General features: G+C 38.1%; 1 pseudogene across 1 annotated transcript; it reads right to left on the bottom strand.

Annotated features, from left to right (window-relative positions):
* Positions 1 to 261: 261 nt before the first annotated feature.
* On the bottom strand, positions 262 to 1096 carry LOC147613670 (germin-like protein subfamily 2 member 1 pseudogene; annotated as a pseudogene). The gene has a single exon (XR_015263163.1). The product of XR_015263163.1 is annotated as a germin-like protein subfamily 2 member 1 pseudogene (transcript).
* Positions 1097 to 10588: the final 9492 nt, after the last annotated feature.

The raw sequence follows: 10588 nt of genomic DNA, 5'->3' as shown, positions 1-10588 counted from the left end.
TTTGTTACCGAAGGCACTCCCTGCCCGCTGGCCCAAAACTCTTTCACTAAAACTGAATAATTGGATTTCCAACTGGAGTATCGCCTCGACGAAAGTCCCTATTGATCATGACAACCGCAGAAATCTCAGCCTGCTTCGCTGATTGGAACCATCAGCTGAAAGTCTCGAGATCCTCTTGGAGCATGGAATCGGCACTCTAAGGAATTGTGGAGTTTCAAAAAAATTCGTTTTAAATGGTTAAAAAAATAATTGGGAAAAACGGATAAAAGCGGCTCCCTTAGCAATTCTTGATACAAACTGATACAAGTAGAGAAAGGCCTTAACCAGGCTTGATTAGTGATTGATTAGTGAAAGGCCTTCTTGATGTCCTCGACCTGGCCCGCGGTGAGACCCAGAGTTTTCTCAAGAACAAGGTCAGGAACTCCAGGAGTGGACCCAAAGAGAGCACTTGCAACAAGCGACAGGCCGGGGTTCTGACTGTTGAGGCTGGAGTAGGAGAGAGCCGGGCAGCCGCCCACATTCAGCTGGTAATGGACGAGGCCCCGTGGGAAAACGAAGAGGTCGCCCGCATACAGAGTCGTGCCGAAGAGAGCTCCCGTGGTGTCGATGAAGCCAACGGCCACAGCCCCCTGCAACACGTGCACGACCTCGGAGGCGCGCGGGTGCACGTGCGGGGGGACGAGCCCGTCTTTGGCATAGTCGATTCGCACGATGGTGAGGCCCTGCGTGTTGAGGGCGGGGAAAGTGGCCCCAGCGGCTACGCCCAGGGCGATGCCGAGAGAGTTGGAAACATTGCCGCCCACCCTGAGCAGCTCCGACTTGAAGTCAGCAGAGGTTACGGACGAGGTGCTCTTGCATGGAAGGCCGTTGATGAGCAGACTGGAAGAGGTGTCGGCCACGCAGTAGTCAAAGATCGGATCAGGGTCGGAAGCTAGCACGAGCACAGCATGGAGAAGCAGAGTGGAGATCAGGACTGAACAGACTGAGAGAAGACCCATGGTCGTGTACCGCTACAGCAGCGAGAGCTCGACTTTCGGGTAATACACGTTAAACGATACTACTGCATGCAGCTAAGATAATCTCAAAACCAGCAAAATAACATCAATGCTGTACCTACCTCCTATCCATCCTACGTGGTTGGAAGCAAGCCCTCAGGCTCTGAGTTGTCACTCCCTTGTCCTCATACCCAGCTGTTGTGGCAACAAATCATTTGCCACCCCAGTGGCCCCACCCCACCCCACCCCACCCCACCCCCTTCCCTTTCTGGCACTCGACCAATTCTGCATGTCCACACATTTTCCCACCTTTTCAAGGTTCTACCCATGGACTGAATAGATCGGTTGTCCATCTCCAACCACAACCAAGTCTCCATGGCACGCGTGGGCTTGGAGGATTGCTCGTCCATCCCCACCCCCATGCATACAGACCAATAGTCCTTACCTAATAACATCATCACATATGTGGCGTCACATGCACACAATCCTGAAGCGTATGTGGTCTCATGTGAACACGAAATGGTTTAGTCCTTCATTTATGTGATCACATGTGAACACGAAATGGTTTAGTCCTTCATTTCTGGCATCACGTCAGTACATTTTTGGAGGCAATTATGAATGAACTAAATGGACTACAAGAGAACATGATGATTTTCATACTCTTTTTCGTAATGGTAGAAGCAATACCTAGCAAATCATCAAGAAGCTCTAAATAATAAACACTCTAGCATACCATGTGCATGTACATATGGCCTTGCCATTTTGATACCAATAAAGCATAGTAGATAGGCATGAGAGTAAGCTAGAGAGAGATGACTACTTTAACCAATGAGGAGGGTAGCCTTCATCGCAATATGCATACCTAAGATAATCTAGAACAAGGCACGTTAGCAACGGCATATCTATGTTTAACATAAAATACTCAAACTATCATTGGTTCAGCCTCACAACGCATTTTGGAATCTTTTGAGGACAAAACAAAGGACCAACAAAAAATAAGATTGTTAACTAAATGGCATTTAGCCCCTCAAAATGAGGAGGTAAAACTAGGTCCAAGTAGAAACAACGAATTGTCAATGATAATAGTTGTGCTATTTTGTGCAAATATTTTTAACTCTACTAGTGATTGTGTTATGGGGCCATTTTTAAGGGTCAAAGGCCTTTTAACGAGTAATATTGTGTGTGTGTGTGTGTGTGTGTGCGCGCGCGTGCGCGCGCACGCGTGCACGTGTGTGCATGTGTGTGTGTGTGCATGCATTTTATGGAAAAAAAAGTGTGCATGCATGCATGCATGCGTGTGTGTGTGTGTGTGTGCATGAGTGTGTTTGCATGTGTATAGTATTTGCTATCATCATTATTGGTGAAAATGTAAGAGAATAATTAGAGTTGGATAGAGAAGGAAAGCATTTATAAGTCTATATTGTAAATATTGTAAAAAGTTAATTAGAAAGATATTTTATTTAAGATGGATCAGATTTACATCACCTTGTATTTTAAATTTTTCATAATTACTAATTATGTGTAAGAGGATTATTATGATGGACTAAAATCTTGCTTCTAGATTTTGTTAGAAGACATCTAGCATATATTTTGAATTGAATTTATAAATTCAGAACCAAATTAAATAAATTTTAGAACTTGATTAGTAGAAGGTTGTCTACGTACATAACTTCATAAAATAATTGAATGGCACATTCAATTATTTTAGAACTTGATTGGTAGAAGGTTATCTACATACATAACTTTATAAAATAATTGAATGGCACATTCTTGTGATTTGTTTAGCTAGGCCTAACTCATGTATGGGTCATGTAGCCTCTTAAAGTTTATCTCTCGGATAATTTAGGAATCCCAAAGAAGATAGATTTTGGATTTGAATCCCAAAGCTTGGTAAAATGTGAATATGATTAATTATGCAATAAATTATTAAGCAAGAATTTAACAAATAAGAAAAAGGAAAAAATGTGTGGGAGAATTGAACCTAGGTACATTCTCCATAGATTTTGAGAGTTGAGCTAACCACTCCTCCAAGGATTAATTCTTGTACCATATAAGGAAGGAGTCAAATGATAAGCTTAAGCCCATAATTAGGGAACCCATATATATAAGGGAATCCACACATGAAAGATCCATGCCTCCTCCGCGCAACCAAATCAGGAGTGCTAGCAGCAGAAGTAGCACTTCTTACGCAGGGCAGATCCTCTCACTCGGGGCCTCGCCCACCACGGATATCCGGACAAGAGACTAGTCCCTCGGTTCTTCCAAAACCGAACTCGGAAAAACTTCCCTCGTCCGAAAAGCACGGGCGATTCCCCAAGATATTTTTATTCTAACGTAGTCAAGAGACTTAACCAACCAAACTGATCCGACCGAACTAGTAAGTCACATGGTCAGATCAAGGAAGAGACTTGCACTTGGATCATAGAGACCAACGCTTTTTTCCTCATCAAGAGGCACAGCCATTGATTCTTTTCCATAGAACAAAGATTATCCGGGATTTAATTCATCTATCGTACCATAACAGAATTGAGTCTCATTTTAGGGATCCATCAATCCGGCCTAACCCCATCCAGTCCCATGGGTTAGAGTTCAGAAAACAACTCTAACACCTCTCCATTTATGCTCGAGTTCAGAAAACAACTCTAGCCATTTTCTTCCTCGATGCACGGGTGGGTGTCTTTTGCGGCAACCCAGAGCCTGAGCACCGTATGGTCAGTACCCTCTAGGATCCTTCGCAGGTCATCTAGCACTTCACTCATAGGCCGCTTCCTTGGTCCCTCATCCAGCGCACCGGAAGCTCACCATTTAAATCGAAGGCTAGTCAAGACCTCGGCCGACCTTGCTATGCGAGACATCCTCCATTGACTCTCCGTTAGCTGTTGCAACTTTATCACTTAGGTCTCCACGACCTCATTCACAAGATGGTCAAAATGCTTCTCCAACATTCTTGACATAAAACAATCATTTAAAAACAGGTCATAAATACAATTTCTAATGATCTCTCATCTTTTCATATCGTTCCACATCATTTCTCGTTATTCCACATTCTTCTAAATCAATTCACTTTGCTTAATCCACATCCAAGCATATCTCATCGTCCTTCATCCATTCTCATCCAATCATATCTCATCGTCCTTCATCCATTCTCATCCAATCATATCATATTACACCCCATCACATCTATCCACTTCCAAGCATATCTCATCGTCCTTCATCCATTCTCATCCAATCATATCATATTACACCCCATCACATCTATCCACATCCAAGCATATCTCATCGTCCTTTATCTATTCTCATCCAATCATATCATATTACACCCCATCACATCTATCCCCATCACATCTATCCACATCCAAGCATATCTCATCGTCCTTCATCCATTCTCATCCAATTATATCATATTACACCCCATCACATCTATCCTCATCGCATCTCATCCATTCTCATCTACCCATATCCCATCTCATCACATCACATTCATTCACATTTCATCCATTCATATCTACCCCGATCCCCATCACATCACATCTATTTCACATCACATCTCATTCATTCACATCTATCCCGATTCACATCACATCACATCACATCCATTTCACATTATATCTCATCCATTCACACCTATCTCGATTCACATCACATCTCATTCATTCACATCTATCCCGATTCACATCACATCCATTTCACATCACATCTCATTCATTCACATCTATCCCGATTCACATCACATCACATCTCATTCATTCACATCTATCCCGATTCACATCCATCACATCATATCCATTCACATCCATCACATCACATCCATTCACATTCATTTACATCACATCCATTCACATCCATCACATCACATCCATTCATATCTATCACATTCATTCTCATCACCATCCCATCACATGCATTCTATCCACATTACATCACGTCCATATCTATCCACACCATATCTCATTTATACACATCCCATCTCATTCATCCACATCCATCCAATCATCCACATGCACGTCTATCCGCATCCATCCATACATTCACATTCACATCCACACATCACATTTCATCCACATCTCATCACATTCACATCCACATTCCTTTACATCACATCACATCTCATCCACATCCCTTTACATCACATCACATCTCATCCACATCCACATCCACATTCATTTACATCACATCACATCCTATCACATCCACATCCACATTCATTTACATCACATCACATCCTTTTACATCCACATCCACATTCATTTACATCACATCACATCTTATCACATCCACATCCACATCCATTTACATCACATCACATATTATCACATCCACATCCATACATCACGCCACATCTTATCACATCCGTATCCCCATCCATCTACATCCCATCACATCCTTTCATATATCCTCACATCTCATTCTCATCTCTTCATTCACATCCACATCCATTTACATCACCTCACATCATCCCATCCACATTCGTTTACATCACACCATATCTTATCACATCCGTATCCCCATCCATTTACATCCCATCACATCCTTTCACATATCCTCATATCTCATTCTCATCTCATCATTCACATCCGTATCCTTTTACAGCACCTCACATCCCATCTACATTCATTTACATCACACCACATTTTATCACATCCACTCACATCTTATCACATTCCATTCACATCTTATCACAATCCATTCACATCTTATCACATCTCATTCACATCTTATCACATCTTATCACATCTCATTCACATCTTATCACATCTCATTCATATTTAGTAGCTTTTTCTACTTTAATACTGATGATGGGACTTTTTCTAAATTTTTATCAATTGCTTGGCCTAGGTAAAGGTACTTTTTCTCGATGGATATTTTCAAGGGATTTACAAAAATCAATTCTACCCATATTTCTCAATAATGCTCAAAATTCTACTTTTGATAAATACTCATAATTTGAATTATGCCAAAAATTTCTCTTTTCTCATTTAATTTCTTGGATCTCAATTATCATGGGAATTCCTCTTTTTGTATTTAAATGATTACATTCAAATATCATGAGAATTCCTCTTTTATCACAAAATAAATTTATCTAAAAAATAAAAATATCCATTATTCAAATGTGCCAATAATTTCACTTTTTCCATTTAAATGATTGAATTCCAAATGCCATGGAAATTCCTCTTTTATCATTTAAATTTTCTCATGCATAAAATAAATTTATCTAAAATTTCTCTTTGAATTTTAATAAAAATATCCATTAATTCAATTATGCCAAGAATTTCACTTTTACCATTTAAATGATTGAATTTCAAATGTCATGGGAATTCTTCTTTTATCATTTCAATAAAATTACTAAAATTTTCTCTTTTCTTAATTATTTAATTATGCATAAACTTTAAAAATTACTTTACCATGAATTTGATGAAAATCATTCTTTTAGTCTAGGATATTCAATCATAGAATATGGTAGGAATTCCTCTTTTCACATTATGCGTAAGAATGAGTTATGTATTAATTTCTTAGAAATTTTACCATAGCTACTATTACTGATAATTTTTAATATTTTTTAAAAGAATAAGACTTAGTAATACAATTATGATAGTATAACTATCTTTCAGACTTAAATCCAATTTATGGATTTAAATCATAGGATTACCATAATTTTATTAGCACAAGAGTATAAAAAGGTATTTTCTTAGCCTCTAGCTTCACAAGCCTAGAGTTTGATTTGTGAATTAAGAATTTATTAATGAGAAGCATCATTTGAATAAGAATTAGTCATAAGAATGACCATTCTTTTGGGGAGAGAGAGATAAATATAAAAAGCATCCTAATTAAGCATAAATGTAAACTTTTCTTAATTATTCATTATAACTCTTAAGAAAATCTTGATTTGCATTATAAACACTTCATTAAACACTTCTCAAGCTCGAGAGGGATTGAGAAGTGAAAACATTGAGAATAGTAGAGAAAAAACCATGAAATTACATCTTACCTCTTGATTTTACTTGCTTCTCTATCTTAGAAGAAGCACCCAACCGATCAATTGGTTATTGTGTTGAGGGGAAAGCTCCAAGGATGGTTGAAGAGAGAGAGAAGATCCACTCTCTCCAAAAGTAGAGGATTTTTAAGGGATAATAAAAAATATGAGTATTTTAATGTACTACTGGCATGGTATAGCTCAAAGATGAAAATACAAAAGAATGAGGGTCTATTTATAGGTGAGGGAGGCCACTAACTGAGCCCAACTAAGTTCTAGAATTTTTTTAGCTTCAGTTTGGTTGAATTTGGACAAGATTTGGACCAGTTTGGCTCCCTTTTTTATTTGGTTTGATCCAGGAGAGAGGAGAGATAAAAATATCATAATTTTTATGAATTAAAAACTCATCCACATGTGTGAAATAGGTGCCTACCTCAAAGTCTCCCCCCTCCTTACCAAGGTGTCAAAAATGTGTCATTATTCCAAAATATCTCATTTTTTTAGTAATATCTCATAGTTTTTAACTAATAAACCTTGTACTCAGTCAACTCTTCATCTTATGTGAGTATTAAATACTCATTTTTGGGTATTTTCTTTTATTCTTTGGATTTATCTCATCCCCACATTTGGATTAATCCTATTGGTCCATATAGGAACCTTAATTGGACCATAATCTAGAAAGGCTAAGGTCCTTTATACACATTTTCAATTAATTTCAATTGCATATTGGAAAGTTCTTTTTGAATTTCTATTTCAGGGGAAACCATTTTAGACACTAGAAGGATTTTTATATCCAAAAATATCTCAATTTTGGATTATCTCTCTCTAGATATTTTCTCTCTCTAGGCCAAAACAGGGTAAAACAAGATCTTTCTTTTATTTCAAAGAGGGAAATAATTACAAGAATAAAAGGAAAGGTTCTTACACCTTTACACCACCTCAAAAGCTGGAGGGAGGAATCTTACAACACACACACACACACACACACATATAATTCAAATAGACACACACACACACATATAATTCAAATAGACAAGCCTCACCATGTCCTCCTGCACTCCCATGCACTATCCAGGTGTACCTCCTTCTATTTCGATGCAAGAGGGAGAGCTAGGACTATAAAAAGGGATTGGGAGAGGGTGATTAAGGCATCATTATGGTGATTATGCTATGATTAAGCTCTTCCCAAGTTAAACCTAAGCACTATCTTCTTGTGGAGAAGCTTCCCGATCATTGTTCTCATCATCGAAGGGCTTCATCCTCGACTTCCTTACTCCAAGTAGGCGCATTTTAAGTTTCTATAATATCTTATTTAGCAGTGATTAGGGAGTTTTAACACCTTGGAATTTATGTTAGGGAAAATCTAAGAGGTCTTGGTGGTTTAATTACATTAATTTTGGCTCGAAAGAGTGATTTGATTAATAGCCTCAAGAGTGATTAGTAAACTAGTTAATTAGTGGACTTGCAAAAATTTAATAATTTTGTTACACCAAAACACCTTATTAGATAATATGGGAAAAATCTTACATTTTGGGAATTTTGAAATTGAGAGGTTTCGTATATTTTGGGAATTTTCCACTTAATGTGGGAAAATGTGCATAAGTATAGAGATCCATATTTGCAAGGAGATTGATATATCATGTATAAAGGTTGTGTTGAAAAACACCGTAACAAGAAAGTGGTGTATAGAATGGCCTTACGGCCACTCCATATTTGCAAGGAGATAGATAGATCATGTAGGAAGGTGGTGTTGATAAACACCACTAGTATTGGACCCGCGCGTTGCTGCGGCACAGGTAGAGTTCCAGAAAAAATAGGCTCGGTTTCTCCAAGATTTAGGTCATGTTTTAAGTAAACACAATACAATATTTCAAGTGACTTCATATATACATATCTCAAAATAACATCCATGTCTTATAGATTTATAGCAAAAATAAAAATATCATAGTAATGTAGCATACGAAGATGCAAAAAGGACCAATATTACATATTCTCAAAATGCACCACAAAATACGTATTCTCAGTCAGTAATGTCAGAATCAACAAATTGAATTCTTCTCTTGTGAGAAGGATCATTCATTTGTCTCCTCACAAATAAGCTCTCTATTGTAAAGTGGTGATCCATCTCGCACATGCTCTACTATCGATAAATGCAAAGGACCTACACAAACGAAACAACGATAAATCAAATCTCAAAAGGACCTGCACATAACGACACATCCATAAATAAAATCTCAAAAAAATCTTACAATAGAAAAACATAATCAAAATTACCTTGTACAATAGAACATCGAGTGGATGGTACATGAGGAGCTCTAGTATAAAACCCATAACGAATACTAATGGTCATGATGGATGTAAGAAACAACCAGTCTCATCAGGTCCCTCAAATGATGCAAAGCATTTGTCCATCTCTCTCCAAAACAAATAGACACCCCACTCCTCTCATCACCGTACATCTCGATGCCTTCATCTTGACAACTCTTACCACCATAAACGTATCAATGTCATGCAATATCCTAAAATCAAAGCATAACAAATAGGTTATACAATTATTTATATATAGGTTCAAAAAATATTTATACAATGCCTAACAATTACACTTATACTTACCCATCCCTATAAGCATCAATCATAATCCCTGCTACGTGACCCACAGTAATAGGAGCTGACCATAGCAATGGCTCTGTACAGATAGACATCAGTATAGAATGTCATGTTTCATACTTTGTAATCAAGAAAAGTTATGCAAATATAGAGAATAACTCACCTACTATCCTCGACAAAGGCATGTCCAATGTAAAGGTAATCTTAGACATGTCTGTCAAAACATAAACAACAAAAATAGGTACTTATACCATGGACAAATATGTATAAAAAAAAGAAATCACAACAAAATTAATCAAATTGCAGAACTTAAATAAGAAACCTGACTTGTCACTTTGAAGTCATCAAGATCTCCTTATAAACAATATTGTTTGTTGTAGGTGTATAACTTTGAAGATCATCAAATGAAGACTCCACATTAGCATTATCCTCAAGTAACACCTTCACACAGCATGAGGAGAAGCATGAGGAGAAGCATGAGGAGATTGTGCTCGTGACAACGCGACATACAATTGCCCATGAGTAAACACTGGAGTCACCAAATACAGCCCCAAGACATTTAGGGTTTGGCCTTGCGATTTGTTTATTTACATGCCAAATGCCAGCTGCACGAGAAACTGTCTCCGCCTCATGGTGAATGGTAGTTGGGTCTCGGTGCACATAAAGGTAATCCGTGGAAGAAATACTCTCTCACCAACTTTAGTACCAGTGATGATTTCAGTCTCCAAGACTTTAGAGTGAAAGGACTTACATATCATCCATGTACCATTACAGAGTCCAGGTCTTGGATCCAAGTTACGAAGCAAAATAATAGGAGCTTCTAACTTTAAAACCAAGCAGTGAGGTGGATATCCGCCCCGAAGGTCGATTGCATTCAAAAATTCTGTGGAATATAGGAATAAATTTTCATCATTTTCAAGAATTGAATCTGCATTGAAATATTGCTTAGGCTCACCAGGCATTGCATCCAAAGCTGTCTTATTCACAATATCCACTTGACTGTTTATCGGAGCAA

The sequence above is a fragment of the Cibotium barometz genome, chromosome 43, assembly GCF_041138505.1.
Source record: "Cibotium barometz isolate CiBa-2024 chromosome 43, ASM4113850v1, whole genome shotgun sequence".
In the NCBI taxonomy this organism is placed as follows: Eukaryota; Viridiplantae; Streptophyta; class Polypodiopsida; order Cyatheales; family Cibotiaceae; genus Cibotium; species Cibotium barometz.
This window is presented reverse-complemented; position numbering and strand designations above follow the sequence as displayed.